General features: G+C 40.1%; 1 protein-coding gene across 9 annotated transcripts in view; it reads left to right on the top strand.

Annotated features, from left to right (window-relative positions):
- Nucleotides 1-16,877, top strand: part of IFTAP (intraflagellar transport associated protein) — a 65,807-nt gene that overhangs the window by 25,701 nt on the left and 23,229 nt on the right. The window lies entirely within an intron of this gene.

Genomic DNA, 16,877 nt, shown 5'->3' with positions numbered 1-16,877 from the left:
ACTCCCACAGAAACATCTGGGAAGGTGAGATTGTAGGAAAACTAGTCTAATATTATTATTGATAAGCAGCTAGCATTTAGTAGGCACTAGATATTGTGCTAAGCACTTTACCTGGGTCATCTCATTTCTTACAATAGCCTAGTGAATCTTTTCTTATTTTTGATTTTTACGATTGCCAACTTTTAAACAGGTGAGGACATGAAGGCTTAAGGTTAATAAACACCTTACTATTGTGGACTGAACTGTGTCCCGCCAAAGTTTATACAATGAAAACTGAACCACCAACGTGAGTGTATTTAGAGATAGGGTCTATAACGAGGAGATTGAGGCTAAGGGTGGAGTCCTAACCCAATATGATGTGTGTCCTTAGGAGAGAGACACCTCAGGGATGTGCACACACAGAGAAAGGCCCCAGGAGGACTCAGTAAGAAGGTGGCCTTCTGCAAGCCAAGGAGAGAGGCTCAGGAGAAACTGAACCTTGCTAACACCTTGATCTTGGACTTCTAGTCTCCTGAATTGTGAGAAAATATATTTGCGTTGTTTAAGCCACCTAGTCTGTGATATTTTGTTATGGCATCCCCAACAGACTTTCCAAGGTTATGTAGCTAGTTATTGGTGGAATTAGATTATGGACCGAGTCAGTGTAGCTCCAAAGCCCATAATCAACCCACTTTGCTTTTTCTGTCTTCCTCGTAGCATCGGGCAGTTCTTCTCAAGATCTGGGAGTCACTGGCATGCAGATACTGTGGACCACGGGAATAGTTGCACTTCCTCAAAAGATAATTATTTCAATGTTCTTTAGAGTGTAAGCTTCATGAAGGCTGGATTTTGTTCACCGATGTTATTCTAGTGCCTGAAGCAATGCCTGGCAATATAGAATAAATAGATGCTTAATAATATTTGTTGAGGGTCACCTGGGTGGTGGCTCAGTCAGTTAAGTGTCTGACTCTTGATCTCAGCTCAGGTCTTGATCTTAGGGTCATGAGTTCAAGCCTTGCCTTGGGCTCTGCACTGGGTGTGAAGCCTACTTGAAAACAAATATTTGTTGAATAGATGAAAAAAAAAAAAAAGAATGTAGAATGCCAAACAGGAGGGCCTCTGAGATCCAAAGAACATCCACATTTAATGGACGGGTACAAGAAGAAGAAGAAGCCCATGAAGAAGACCATGTCAGATGCCCCCTGTTTGGATTCAGTATACTAGCTAACTGGGAGCCATAGTAGAATTCACACACACATAGACACACACACATACACAGGGAGAGAGACAGAAACAGAGACAGAGAGACAGACATTGCAAGCGATTTTGAAAGGCAGAAGCAAAGAAGGAGAGAAACAGTTGGAGTCAGGGAGACCAGCAAGGACCCTGAGCAGAAATACATCCTTGGAGGTACGGAGGAGGGCAGTGGAGGGGGATACGGAAAGCAGGGAAGCCTATAATGAGACCCTGACAGCACCTGGCACAAGGTGAGTGCCAGAGGATTAGGGAGAAGCGTCAAAGATGAGTCACAAGTGTCTTGCCTGGAGAGGCTGAGGCCCATGGAGGCTGAGTGACTGGTTTGAAGGCACACAAGTCTCATTTCAGGAGGCTTTTGTTTCTTTCCTTATTGGGCGTCTGCTCTGTCAAGAGCTTAGAATCTTGGGCTGGGATTTGCTTTATGCTTCCGGGCTGATGAGTTCTGAGCTGTCAGTTCAGCCAAAGGAATATCACTACTCATACTTGACAACTTCTAAAAACTGTAATTAAAGAGGAAAGTGGTGACAGCGTGTAAAACAACACGTTTCCAAAGTTGACACATCATTTTGGTCCCCAAAGCTGTTTTGAATTTGAACGCTAGAAACGCATCTTTCAACTTCCATAGGGTTCCAAAGAGTCTCTTCCCAGTCTGAAGAATGAATTTAAAATCTGCGATAGAAAAATACCACAGAGAAAAATAGAGAAAGCAGCTGGCACTCTTACCCACTTCAGAGCAGGAAAGGAATTTCAGCGGAGCATGAAAACAGCTTTCTCTCATGAAAGAAAACACAACAACAAAAAATAATCCCTGCTGTGTAGCCTTTTGCAGTTGTTTCCTGTCGAGTATTAGACAGAGACCGGCGGGCTTAACATTGTTTTGATACCCCTGCAACCCGCAGACAGCGGAGGAAGTTGGAAACGAACCGCCCAGCTTCATGCTTCCAGGTGGCACGTTCGCCACATTTTCTGCGCTGTTGTTATCAGTCACTTAATTCCCTACTGAATATTGAGTGGTGTTTTTAGTTCACAGGCCATTTGCAGTGTCTTTCTGTTTCTCCTTTTTTTCTGTTAGCCACGTGAGAAAAAAAAAGGCAGCTTGGGAGGCGCTTTTGCAAATGGGAGTTTAACAGTGAAGTGCACGATGGAAAACAGCACAGCAAATAGCAGTAAACTTGCCTTGACCTAAGACATAGGCCACTGGGATGTTAACCTCAAGAGGAAGTTGTAGGAAGCATAGTATGAGGGCTTGCTAATAAAAGCCACTAGGCAATTAAAAATCCCTGCTAATTAGTCTGGCATCCCCAGGGAGAGAATAAGGAAGCGGTGTTATTTTTGAAGATTTTTATTGATTTTTTTTGTTTGCTTTTTGGTATTGCTGAAAGAATTTTTTAAAAAAGTTCATGATTTGGGGCGCCTGGGTGGCTCAGTCGGTTAAGCATCCGACTTCACCTCAGGTCACGATCTCGCGGTCCGTGAGTTCGAGCCCTGCGTCAGGCTCTGGGCTGATGGCTCAGAGCCTGGAGCCTGTTTCAGATTCTGTGTCTCCCTCTCTCTCTGCCCCTCCCCCGTTCATGCTCTGTCTCTCTCTGTCCCAAAAAGAAATAAACGTTAAAAAAAAAAAAAATTAAAAAAAAAAAAAAAGTTCATGATTTTATATTGACTTATATTAGTTTTATATCAGTAGTTATATGTATGTGACCTCTTTATCAAAACATAGTACCGAGCGGGGGGGGGGGGGGGGGGGGGGGGGGTAGGGGGGGCACCCGGGTAGCGCAATTGGTTAAGCGTGGGACTCTTGATCTCAGCTCAGGTCTTGGATCTCAGGGTCATGAGTTCCAGCCCTGCATTGGGGTCCATGCTGGGCATGAACAAAACAAAACAGAAAAACATAGTACCAAGCATCACATAGAACCCTCAAGGAGGAAGAAAGTGTTGAATAAAGGGAACTCATTTGTAGCAGAGCCCCATGGAAGAAACAGCACCAGCAGCATTAACCTATTCTTTCTCTTTGAGGGAACATCTGCAAACTGTAATTAAGCAATTTTCATTTGTTTCTCTATTTCTTTTGTCATCACTAAATCACTACATTTAGGGAGCAAATTGACAAATTAGATAACACAAAATGGCTGGTTCAGTGGTGGAAGGAAATCTCCCCTCCCTCAAATTATGATGCATTTTGAACTGATTAAGCCATTTTGTTTTAGATACATTAGCGTAAATCTTCAGCTGTGGTTGTTACAATTCATTTTCTACACATGAATATTTGGTCCATAGATAATCATTTGTTTTCTGTGTCTGCTATAACTCAGGTGCAATTGGGTAAGGAAAGAAAATGTATTGGAGTATTTACAATGTTTTGAATTATAATCATTAAACTTATTTTTGGCAATGTTGTTAACACATAATATTTTGTTGCAATAAATTTCTAGTGTGTTTTCTCAGTGAAGTAAGATATTATGAGCATTTAAATTGGGTTTGTGTGTAAATAAAAGATCATTTTCTTTGATTCTCCTTATATGTTTTTAGTGTATATATATTGTATATATTTTGTGTGTGCATATAAATGAGAGAGGTGAATTTTCTTGGGCAAACGGAATCTTGAACTTTTACAAACTAAAGCAGAAAATTGCTGGTGGCCAAATAAACTTTTAAGGTGGTCACAGTCAGCCTTTAAGTGGCTGATTAAAACAATATTAAGTGAGTGCGCAGTTGTTTTGTATGCATTTGTCTTTAACTTGAGACGTTATTTTTACTTATCGTTGTTAAATGTATTATCATACTTGAAGAGAAAGAGTAAATTACTTAACTTGAAACCGAGTTGGTTTTAAGACTGTGTCCTTGGATTCAGTTGAACGGGCCCGTATTCAAATGTGAGTGGTTTTCAAATCTGGAATCTTTCAGCTGTAGAACAATAATATTTTCTTTGAAATGGTCAGCTAAACCCAACGGGATACAAACAGGAAACTTTATGGTAACCAAACTCATATCTTCTTTGTATGAAAATCAAACCACAGTCTGTCTAGTTTGAGATTGTTAGTGTCTTTTTTCTCCTCTACTTGGATTGCCTCCAGATGAGATGGATTTACGTGACACCACTTAGCTCAGTGTTCTTGGAGCCCATTGTTTGTTTAGCACAGAGAAGAATCATTGTACCATTTTTGTGAGTTTTCTGGACTTAACCTGCCTTTGCATTAGCTATTACAGCGTACGGGCTGCTGATTAGAAAAAAGGGATTGTGAATCAAGTACCCTATTTCCTGCCTCTTCTCTATAAATTATACTTTGTGTGACTTGCAGCCCGTCATCTAATTTCAGGGTATAAGGCTTAGTCCCCAATTAAAGTGTCAATGCAGTTCTTGCAAATGTTGAGATCATTTCAGTATTGACTGTATTCCTGCTATGTTTAGGCATTGAGCTAAAATCTGGGAATAGAAGATGAATGAGACACAGTCCCTACTCTGATATATCGTTCTTCCTTATTTCTGTGTGCCCTGTGCTCCACACGCTCTAGATGTGTGAAGGCACATTAGCAGTCACAGGCTGCATGGTTAGGGGCTGATTGGTAAGGTAATACTAACTATTCTTTACGTAGTGCTGATAAAACACTACCCAGAATATTTCGCTTGGTCTGGGGGACTCAGTTTTAGATTGAATAAACACTCTATCTGAGTTTTAAAAAGAGCAATTAGAACAGTGGATTAGAACAGTGGATTCTTCAGAATTTTTCTCCTTTTTTTTCTTTCAAGCTTTTTAAATTTAATTTTATTTTTTATGAAAGATGCCCTGAATTACCCTGAAAAATGAGGGAATGTGAGAGACGTGTATAATTTAAGTGTATTCTTGCATTGCCCTAATGCTGTATGCCAATGAATGGGTCTTGGATTATTACAGATTTGTGCAGAAGATGTTATTCCACCTCATAAAGTTTGAAAACCCTAAAAAGCATTTATTTGTAAAGGAGATGGAAAAAAAAATACTTTCTCTAACTTTCTCCAACCTGTGTGAATAAAAGAGGTTGTTCTTTTTTTTTTTTTTTTTTTTAATTTTTTTTTTCAACGTTTTTAATTTATTTTTGGGACAGAGAGAGACAGAGCATGAATGGGGGAGGGGCAGAGAGAGAGGGAGACACAGAATCGGAAACAGGCTCCGAGCCATCAGCCCAGAGCCTGACGCGGGGCTCAAACTCACGGACCGCGAGATCGTGACCTGGCTGAAGTCGGACGCTTAACCGACTGCGCCACCCAGGCGCCCCAAAGAGGTTGTTCTTAAGTTGATACATCGTTGTGCAGGTAGGCAGAAGGGCATGATCTCAGGGTGAAGGAAAGTTTTTTCGGTCGATGGGATTTTGTTTTATGAAGAGTTGGGTATACTGCCCTTGTATTTCTTATTTTGTTGCAGGCAGGGCCAGTGTATGGAAAGGATTCTATTCCAGCTTAGGATTCAGAAGACCTGGTCTAGGCATTTATTACTTCTTTGACACTACAGGCCTACCACTTAATCTCTCTGAATCAGTAAATCAGGGATAATCCTGCCTTCTCAGTGTGTCTCATATGGTTGTGATGTGAATCAGCTGAAATATACATGAAGGTACTTGGTAGGTTTTAAAGATGTACACCAGTGTAGTTTTATTTATGGGGCCTATTTAGGATTTCAAAGAGAAACATAAAGGTTAAATATTAAAGAAATCTTAAATCTACAATACAGAAAAAAGAAAATATTGTTTATAGTGTTAGCGGTCCACATCCCATTCCTTGATGGAGTCACAACCAATTCTGTATAGTATATATTGTGTAGAGTCTATGTACAGTGTCTATTGTGTAGTGTAAGACTATACAATTCAGGGAATAATCCTACACTGGCCTCTGGTGGATAGAATAAATAGTATGTTTACACATAACCTTCAGGTAAAGGTATTTATCTCCTTTGACAAAGATATCAGATACTACATCTTTATGTGATGTTTTTTTTAATTTTTATTTTGAGAGACAGAGACTGAGTGTGAACAGGGGAGGGGCAGAGAGAGAGGGAGACACAGAATCCAAAGCAGGCTCCAGGCTCTGAGCAGTTGGCACAAAGCCCAACACTGGGCTCGGACTCAGGGGCCATGAGATCATGACCTGAGCTGAAGTTGGACGCTCAACTGACTGAGCCATCCAGGTGCCCCTTTAATTGAAGTATAATTGACACACAATGTTACATGAGCTTCAGGTAAACAACATAGTGATTCAACAGGTGTGCATTATCGTGTGCTCACCACAAGTGTAGCTACCATCTGTCACCATACAACACGATTAAAATTCCTTTGACTATGTTCCTTGTGCTGTACCTTCCATCCATGTGACTTATTCATTCTATAACTAGAAGCCTGTACCTCCCTCTCTTTTTAATTCTCAATTTTTACATCCTACTCCCAAGGAATCTTTACTTGGGAGTCTTAAGTATCACCTGGGAGATGCTTATTAAAATGCAGATTCTTGGGGAATCACTCCCCAAATTTTGGTTCAGCAGTGCTAGTGCACAGACTTTTGGATCAGCTTTCAGAAATATGCCCTATATGAGATCAGGGAGAGATATAGGAAGATGTATTCATTCCACAAAATTCTCTGCTTTTGTATATTGTGTTTTCCTGGGGATAAGGTCCACAACTTTCATGAATCTGTACAGTTATTTCACTTTAACCATTTTTTTTTTGTGCTTAATGTTACCCTATTTATATTATTTAAAAGGAACTTGGACAGTAAAAAGTGTGATGGGTTACAGGAGCAATTTTACTGTGATCTTGCTAATTGTTAGGACATACTCGCTCACAGAATTTTAGGGTGGGCTTTGGTTTTTGGCATACGTTCTGCCCCAGGTCTGAGGGATTATACAGCATGTGCACACAGGGTTACTCTAGCACAGGGAAATCTCCTGGATACTTGTGTTGCCAGAAGAACTGTGTTCCCTACGAGCATTTTTCCATTCGAAGTGTGCAGGCAAGAGTCTTGGGAGACCACAGGGATATAGAGGCATCTTGTGTGTACTTTAAGGAGATGCTTCTCCAATAATTTTGGTGCTTTACACATTTTTTGCTGTGTATTTTACACATGAAGGTACTTTTAAAGACTCACTCAAGTGTAAAATTTTATGATTAGGTAACTATGATTTAAAAGAGGGACGTCAAAATTGAATATTAAAAGAATCTTGGACCTATAATATAAAAAATTTAATTGTGAAATATTATGTATGTATATGTATTTTTTTTCTTCAGTATTTCCAGGAAGGGCTTAAAAGTATTTTTTAATGTTTATTTATTTTTGAGAGAGAGAGAGAGAGACAGAGTGTGAACAGGGGAAGGTCAGAGAGAGAGGGAGACACAGAATCCGAAGCAGGCTCCAGGCTCTGAGCTGTCAGCACAGAGCCCAGCATGGTGCTCAAACTCATGAACCATGAGATCATGACCTGATCTGAAGTCAGATGCCCAACCGACTGAGTCAGTCAGATGCTCCTTCAGGAAGGACTTTTTAAGAAGGAAGGAAATCTATGTAGGTATCCTCCCTAGAAGAAGAGACTTGGTTAGGTAAAATGCTTTTCACCTATAAATAGGTTTATTTTTTTGTTCATGGTAGGAAAGCTAGAAAATACAGAGGTATGAACACACACATACTCTCTCTCTCTCTCTCTCTCTCTCTCTCTCTCACACACACACACACACACACAAAGAAAATAGAAAACATATCCTTTCTATAGCAATAACATTTTTAGCTGCTCCACAGTCACTCAGAATAAAAATGACATGTCTCATTCTCCCTGCAGCTGGGTATAGCTGTTTGACTAAGTTTGTGCCATTAAAAAGTGAGGGGAACTGATACGTGTAACTTCTGGGTGATATCCTTAAGACACGTGCCCAAGTCTCTTCTAATCCTTTCCCCCAGTCTGGAAATAGGCAATCGTGGAGCAGTCCTTAGACACAGAGGTGGAAGCCATGTGCTGAGGATGGCAGGGCACCCTGCCAGCCCAGCTCCCTGGACCATCTCATGGAACAGGGCCTGCCCACTTGTCTAAACTGTTACATAACAAAGAAATAAAATTATGGGGCTCGAACTCACAAACTGTGAGATCATGACCTGAGCTAAAGTCAGACACTTAACTGACTGAGGCCACCCAGGCTCCCCTATGAATACCTAAATTATAGTAAGGGCTCAACTTACTATATTTATATATATATATGTATATATATGTATATACATATATATATATACATATATATACATATATACACATATATATATGTATATATATGTATATATATGTGTATATATATATACATATATATGTATATATATGTGTATATATATACACATATATGTATATATATATACACATATATATATGTATATACATATATATATACACACACACATATATATGTATATATATATGTGTTATATATTTTTTCATTCATTTATATATTCAAATTTATTATGATTATTTTATAAAAGTGATACCATACTATACATACCTTTGTAACTTGCTTTTTCACATAATAAACTTCCCAATTAATAAATATTATAACAGAATTTTTAAAGACTGCATAGTATTCAATTGTGTGCCCTAATTTACTTAACCATTCTCTTTTTTGTTGGACACGTAGTTATTTCCAATTTTTGGCTATTAAAAACGATGCTACATTGCACATCCTCATTCATTCAGTAAATGTTTATTGAACATCTGTGTGCCAAGTACTGCTCACATAACTGACCAAAAGAGACAAAGGTCATTACTTTCAGGGAATTTGCATCCTAGAAGGGAGAGAGAGCAATGAATGGTAAACATAATGAGTAAGAAAAATATTTGTGTTAGAAGATAGTAACTGCTCTGGTAAAGAAAAAAATATACAGAGCAAGATGTGGGATCATGAGTGCCGGTGGGGGGTAGAGGGTTGCATTTTTATGTAGAGTGATCTGGTTAGGCCTCCTTGGGAAAGTAAAATGTGAATGAAGTTTGGTAGGAAGCCATGGAGTGAAGCCTATGCATTCTTGAAGGAAAGGCATTTGAGCCCAAGGGAACAACCAGTGTGGAGGCCTGGGGACAACAGCGCCCCTGCCTGGTTGAAGAGCAATGAAGAGGTCACTGTGGCCAGAATGGCATGAGCAAAGTTGAGCAAGGGAGCTGAAACCAGAGGGTATGGAGGTGGTGGGGCACGGACAGCCTTGCTGGTCCTAATAATGCCTCGCTCCTTATTTATCTTTTTGGTAGCTCCGGCTTTGCACCCTTCTTATTCATGGCCTTTGGATAAATTTTTACACGTGGAAATGCTGGTTCAAAGACATGCAAAAGTTTAAGGCCTTGATTAAGTAAAAATTTTCAAGGGAATAGATTAGATATTTTCTTGTGGATAAACTCTTAGACATGGAAATGCTGGCTGAAAGATATGCAAAATGTTATGTCTTTGAGTGAGTAGAAGTTTTTTTTTTTTTTTTTTTAATGTTTATTTATTATTGAGAGACAGAGACAGAGTATGAGCAGGGGAGGGGCAGAGAGAGAAGGAGACACAGAATCTGAATGAAGCAGGCTCCAGGCTCCGAGCTGTCAGCACAGAGCCCGACACGGAGCTCGAACTCACAACTCACAAACCATGAGATCATGACCTGAGTCGAAGTCTGATGCTTAACGGACTGAGCCACCCAGGCTCCCCGAGTGAGTAGAAGTTTTAAGAGAATAAATTATATGTGTCTCACAGGCAGAGGCCAAGTCTTAATAACTTTCTTAACTCCTCCTCCAGTCTTTCAGCTTAGCACTCAGTGAACTCACTGGTTGAAGGGTTGAGTATCAATCTACATTCAGTCTTAAATGTTACATGTCCTTTGGACTGGAGAATGAATGTTTTCCCTTTTAAGAACTGTAAGTACTTTCCTGACAGAGAGGTTCCTGCTTTCTTTAGGCTTACATTTTAGTGGGAAGAGATAGACCATGAAGAGTTAAGAAAGGTAATTTGAGATGATTTCAGATACATTCGAAGAAAACGGGAACATATACTAGAGTGGCCTCATGCTAAGGCTAGACCGTGTGAGGAGATAAGATGATCAGAGAGTTTTAGCTCCAATGACTACTGCATTCCTTCCATTGTCTGGGTGTGGAGGAAAGTTGAAACTATAGTTGTCTTCTGTTTTGGCTTCATCATGTTGTGGCACTGCATGGAACTGGGTTAGCAATGGCGTTCCTGGGATCAAACTCAACATCAGAATCAAGGGGGAGCAAAATGTGGAAACTACCCAAATGTCCATTCACTGGTGAATGGAAAAAACAAAATGTGATCTATCCATACAATAGATAAAAAGTAGCAAAGTGCTAATACATGCTGAACCTCAAAGATGTTATGCTGAGTAAAGAAGTCAGGCACAAAGACCACATATTGTTTGATTACATTTATGTTGTCTAGAAAAGGCAAATCCATAGCTATAAAAAAGTAGATTAGTGGTTGCCTGCCGTTGGAAGTAGGAACAGAGAGGGACTCCAGATGAGCACCAGAGACCTTTTTGGGGTGATGGAAAAGACGTAAAATTTAATTGTGGTGATGGTTGTACAACCCTGTGTTTACTAAAAATCATTGAATTATATATTTAAAATAAGGAATTTTGTAAATTATACCTCAATAAAGCTATGGAGAGGTGGAGCTACCATTCATGGGTACTTAGATCCTTACTGTGAGTTCTTCACTGGATGACTATATGACCTTGTGACTCTGGATTTGGCTCGAGAAGAGGAGCATCCCATTTGTCTGTAAATATTTCCGATTAAGAAAATGAGTTGTTTGTGCACAGACTTGAAAGTTCTAAGTAGGTAAACTTGTGATACAAAAAGAAAGGAACTTTTGGATGCAGCAAGATCCTGCCTTGTGTAGACAATGTCAGCAGCAACTGTCACCCTGTTACGGACTCTGGGAGCTAAGGGAGGCTGTGCTCACGCATGAGGTATCTGCTACTGAGGCAGGCCACCTCCCTTCTGTGGCCTTGGCTAAATCAGTTGGGAAGGTGAGCCTATCTTATGGGATGATACGTGTAGCCTCTTTGCACCAAAGTGTAATCCATTTCACAGGTTGCAAGCATACCGTATTATCTACTTCCATCATCACAGAGCTTGTTAAGAAAAAAGAAGTTACTTAGGGTGTACCAAATTAAATTAAAAGAATAGTACAGGTTGCAGTGGAGAGATAAGGTGAATATTTGGAGATATCTAGAGGGAGGAAATATAACCACCTGGAGATAGTATCTTCATTTCTGTTTTGGAGATAAAAAATAAAAATAAATAAATAAAACAAAAGAACTCCCTTTGTGAGCTCTTTTTTTCCTTTCTTAAATCCTTTGCTGAGGGTCCCTTTAGCTCTTACCTGGATTACTTCCTGTACTTTCTGCTTTTCGCTCCAGTGTCTGATCTCCTCTGCTCCACTCTCTCCATCATCTCCTTAGAGCACAGCTCTGATTGTGACTCCCAAGGGCCTAGGTTAAACTACAGAGTTTTTGTTTGGCCCTCCGAGTATCACCCCTTCCACCTGTCACTGAAGGTGTGCTCCCACCTTCCTGGAATACTCTGTGATTCTTCCTCAGGCCCCCTGTTTTCCCACCTTGGGAGCTCTGCTCATGCAGTTTTCCCTTTTTGTGGGATAACCTCAGCAGTGCTCCGCTGTTGAAATTGTAGCTGTAGTTTTCCAAAGCCCAGCTCAGATGCTCCACGCCTATGTGAAGCCTTTTGTGATTCTTCCAAACCTGTTGTGATTTCTCCATTCTCTTACTTTGTACTCCCTTACATCGTCCGCCGTAGTTGTGTTCTGTCTTGGTCGTTGACATATCCAGCTTAACTTCTCTGGAGACTCTGTAAGCGTGGGGACGGGGTCTTGCCCATTTTTGTCACCTTGCGTATAGCCGATGCCCACAATATAACTTTCAGATCGAATGGATTGCACGGCTCAGCGGCCACTCGGATTCTCTTCCTGTAAATCACCTTTCGGCTACTTTACACGCCCTTCACAGTTTTCTCTCTGTAAGTACCTAATGCTGGACATTTCAAAAATTTCAACTTATTCCTGTTGTGTCCCTCATCTTGGTCTTTTGACACATGTTTTTCCAGGCCAGGGTTGTACATTTGTGTCTTGGCAGCTTGAGAGCTGACTGTGAATAATGAGTCAATTATCATCCAGCCTCAGGGAAAGCACAATTATTCCTGACTGGCCTGGCTGAGGTAATCCTCTCCTCCCTGTGCCCTTTCAAATGAAGAACATAAAGCAGTTGGAATTCAGAGCACTGCAAAGGGAATTTAGACAAAACCTTTGTCTGCTGAATTTAGCTTCTTTGGATTTATTCTGATTTATGATTGATTGGTTTTTAAATTGCTTATTTAATCCTAACGACTATCGCTCCAGGGGAGGCCGGATACGAAGGAGCATGTGATCAAGAAGCAGTGGAGTGAAGTAGTTTGGCTGGACAAATCAAGAGCAAATATTATTGTCCAGAGAAACATTGCTCTAGGCTAGGAATATAAAGTGAAAATCACCCCCTGACTTTCAAAGTACCCAACCTTGTTATAAGCATGATTGCTTATCCCCTATTCTTTTTGCAGAAGGCTTTTTGCAACTGCCCAGTGTTGCACAGAATTTCCCCCCATGTATTTTTCTTTCCTTCCAGCAACATAACCAATATCTCTTCGTGACTGAGCACACGCTCTTGATTTATATTGCCGTGGATCGTGGGGCAGAAGGACAGACTCTCGAGGTTGCCGTCAGGAATCAATGGGTCATGAATTCTGATGTCGGTTGTGTTGATCTGTGAAAACTCTCCCACGAGCGTGGTGCTGCTATTCTCAGCACATGGGGTCTAGTCTAGTCTGGCTTTTGTATGGGCAGAATTTGAATTTTTAAAAAGCTTTTTTACAAAATTGAGTTCTCTGAAAGCGATCACTTTCATCTGGAAGAGACACAACCAATATGTGGTTAATGTTTAACTTATCAAGGCATCTGTGGTTTCCACCTTTTCAAAGAGTGAAATCTTTTTCCTTGGCCTGAAATTAGACATGGTAGGTATAGTTGGTGGTCTTGTAAGGGACATCTGTTAGAAGCTTATCTGTTTGGTACCAAAAGAAAATTGAAATTCCATTGTTTCAGAATAATGAAACCTTAAAAAACCTTTAGGAAAAAACAAACAAACAGACAAACAAACGAAAAAACCCTTTGTTTCATCCATATTGAAGTTTTGACTCAGAAACACCCCAAGAAACTGTCTTTCAGGTCTCTATAACCTACTTGCATTCTGAAATATTGCTGCTAGATTTCTAAAGTGTATTATGTCTGATACTTATTTCAAAGCAAGAAACATTACGGATGAGATGAAAGGGGTAAAAGGACCCCGATGGAGCACAGAAGCAGATGAGACGGGCGCTTGGGTGGCACGTTTGGATTGCCACCAGGATAACTCTAGGAAGCAGCAGCTGGCTCTCTGATCAGGCTTTAGGCCACTTTGGATTCTGGGCTGTGCCAACATCTGCCATTTTGACATTATCATATCGAAAAAGAACTTTTTTTCCTATCTTATTCTGCCAAGAGATATAGTATTTGCTGTTTTTTCAAAAAATGATAAAAGCTTTCATAAGAAGCATTCTGGGTCTTTGGAGTGATAGAATATACATTCTTATGAAACTACTTTCAAGGTTCAGGAAGGAGGCTTAAAACTGTAGGTTCCGTCAGAGAGAGAACAAGTTCTTTTCTGAATCTTCTGGTATTTTTTCTTTCTTTTTCTTTTTCCTTTTCTTTTTCTTTTTCTTTTTCTTTTTCTTTTTTTCTTTTCTTTTCTCTTTTCTTTTCTTTGCTATTCTTAAGTTTACTTATTTATTTTAAAAGGAGGGGGGCGCAGAGAGAGAGGAAGATAGAGAATCCCAAGCAGGCTTGGTGCTGGCAGCACAGAGCCCAACGCAGGGCTCGAACCGACAAACCATGAGATTAAGAGATGATGTTTAAATGACTGAGCCACCAGGCATTCCTCTTCTGGCATTGTTTTTAGTGAAAGCTTTATGTTTACAAAAAGAAGTTTTAAAAGAATGAAGATGTTTTGTTAGATCTGAGATCCCTGCAATAGCTCAACATCAGCATCAGACGATGGGACTTTGTTATATATTGCTCATTATTTTGAAGGAGTCTCATTTGGTTATCTGTCAAATAACCTGAGCGTTTCATTGGAAATGGCAGAGGAGTGCATTGAGTGATTATGGGAACAATCAGAACTTGTCCTTACAGAGCATCTGTTCTTCTCAGACATCACTGCTTCTCAGGTATTTAAGTCAATAGACTATTACAATAGTGTGCTGGGACGTAGTGTGTTCTTAGTAAATACTAGCTTTAGGTTGTGCTGGATTTAAAGGAAAAGCAGGGAGAAGAGAAACTATTCCACCTCCTATTAGGACAGGGCACTGAAGGGGGTGCCTGGGTGGCTTAGCTGGTTAGGCGTCCGACTTCGGCTCAGCTCATGATTTCATAGTTCGTGGGTTTGAGCCCCATGTCGGGCTCTGTGCTGACAGCTCAGAGCCTGGATCCTGCTTCAGAGTCTGTGTCTCCCTCTCTCTGCCGCTTCCCCGCTTGCACTCTGTCTCTCTGTCTCTCTCTGTCTCAAAAATAAGTAAACATTAAAAAAATAAAAACAAAAACAGTGCACTTAGGAATGACCAGTAGCCACAGGAAGTCTTCTTGTCTCTAACTTTGATGAAGTTTGAGGAACCCTTCCGTTCCTCAGGTGAATCCTCCTGTCTCCAGGCATTTCTGTTCAGATCTTGCTCTACCCTGCTACCTTTGCTTATCTTTCCCCCAGGACCGATTTAGGACAGCTCTGGTTGTAAAAGGGGAAGAAATCGGGGAGGTAAGTCCGAAGACCATCACTTCCTCACCTATCTGATCTTTTCTAGTGCTGGTTGCTTACTCCAGCAGTATTATTGGCAACATTCCCATTACCTTACTCACTCAGCCCTCCACCCCCTGACCCCCACCCCTCCATGCCAGCTGCCAAGGCTAGTGCTTCCCATCAGAATTTCTGCCTTCCCAGTGGAAGCTACTTAGGAGTCATGGATGCTGGTGTAGGAGTAAGCAGAGAGAACTGACCTCAGCTTGTGTTATTTATTAACACAGACTTTTTAAGGAAAAAAATGATGCATTCAGTATTTGCATTTTCCCTCTCTTGTTTATTGAGTGTTAATAACGTATTACAGACTAGGTTACCTTACCTCTGTGCCCCAACAGTATTCCAGCATTAATGTCCTGTAGATACCCCTTCAAGTCTTAATTCTGCCAATGATGGGGTAGACGGAAGCAAACAAAGGACTCTGACTGAACTTGCACTAGGCTGTAAACAACAAGAATCTCACTGCTTTTGATGCCATGCAAGTCACAGCTCCAGAGAAACAAACATGGCCACTCTGCTGGGTTAGGCTGTCTCCTACCGCTTTGGTTAGATACACGCCTAGGAAGCACACAGATCAAAGTTCTCCTGGCTCTACGACTACCATTGGTTCTTCTTGTGCTGTTGTAAACTTTTCTTTGTCTCCTTTCTGGGATTTTTTTTTTTTTTTTTTCTGTTTCATTCTTCTGTACTCTAAACACCCTTTCCCTTCATTTGCTATATCACTCTAAGTGGCATAGCACTGTGATTGGGAGTGTGGATTCTGAGTCAAAAGGCCTGGGTTCAAATCCCCACTCTGTGATTTGCCAGCTATGTGACTTTGAACGGGTTACTTGATCTCTCTAGTAGGTCTTGGTTTCCTCGTCTGTAAAATGGGGATAACAGATAGTATCTACCTCTAGGGTTTCTGTGTGCCTTAAATGAGATGTATGAGGCCCTCGTGAAAGAGGATTTGACACTCAATCCATGTTAACCCTCGTTATTAGTTCTAATACTGAAAATAATTTTATGGTTTAAACCCCTATCCCCGTGTAATTTTGACCAGATATTTACCTCTAGCTATGATACAGCCTATGTCTATGCTGCCTCTGGGATGTTTCCCTCACTATTTCTACTGGCACCTCAAATGAGCATGATCAAAGCTTAATTCATTACCTCTCATCCAAATTTATCCCCCACATTTCTGTTAATGGCATCATGTTATCATAATCTTTTCAGTCTCTTAATTTAGGATTACTCTTAGACCCTTTCCTTATCCTAAGAAGATAATCACAAATGTGAACAGATTTAGCACAAAGATACTATAATTATAAATAGTCAAGAATGGTCAAACATTGCTCTTTAGAATTACATACGTGGACGCACAGATAAAATATGAGAAAAATAGCCATTGGGAAAAAATTTTGTTACAGCTTTTCTGTTTTGTAAGATTAGGAGTGATTTTCTAATTTTAATTTTTTTCTCTTGCAAATTTTCCAAAATCATCCATACATTGCTTCCACATAAGGAAAACCTACCCTCAATTTTAGAAAAAAAAAAAGAGAAATATAATATCTAAGAGTTTTGCAAATACTGTACTTTACTGACCTTGTAATGGTGGCTGAGAACAGTGTTGGATATATAGTAAGCACTTAATAAGTATTTATTGAAACGTGAATGAAATAGTGTTATTTTTCTATGCATTTTTAGAAATAATTTTATAAGTTTTTTTTTTTTAAATAAAAGTTTA

This window comes from Panthera onca, chromosome D1 (assembly GCF_046562875.1).
Source record: "Panthera onca isolate mPanOnc1 chromosome D1, mPanOnc1 haplotype 2, whole genome shotgun sequence".
NCBI classification, from domain to species: domain Eukaryota; kingdom Metazoa; phylum Chordata; class Mammalia; order Carnivora; family Felidae; genus Panthera; species Panthera onca.
Note: the sequence above shows the minus strand (reverse complement) of the source record. Positions and strands in the feature narration are given on the sequence as shown.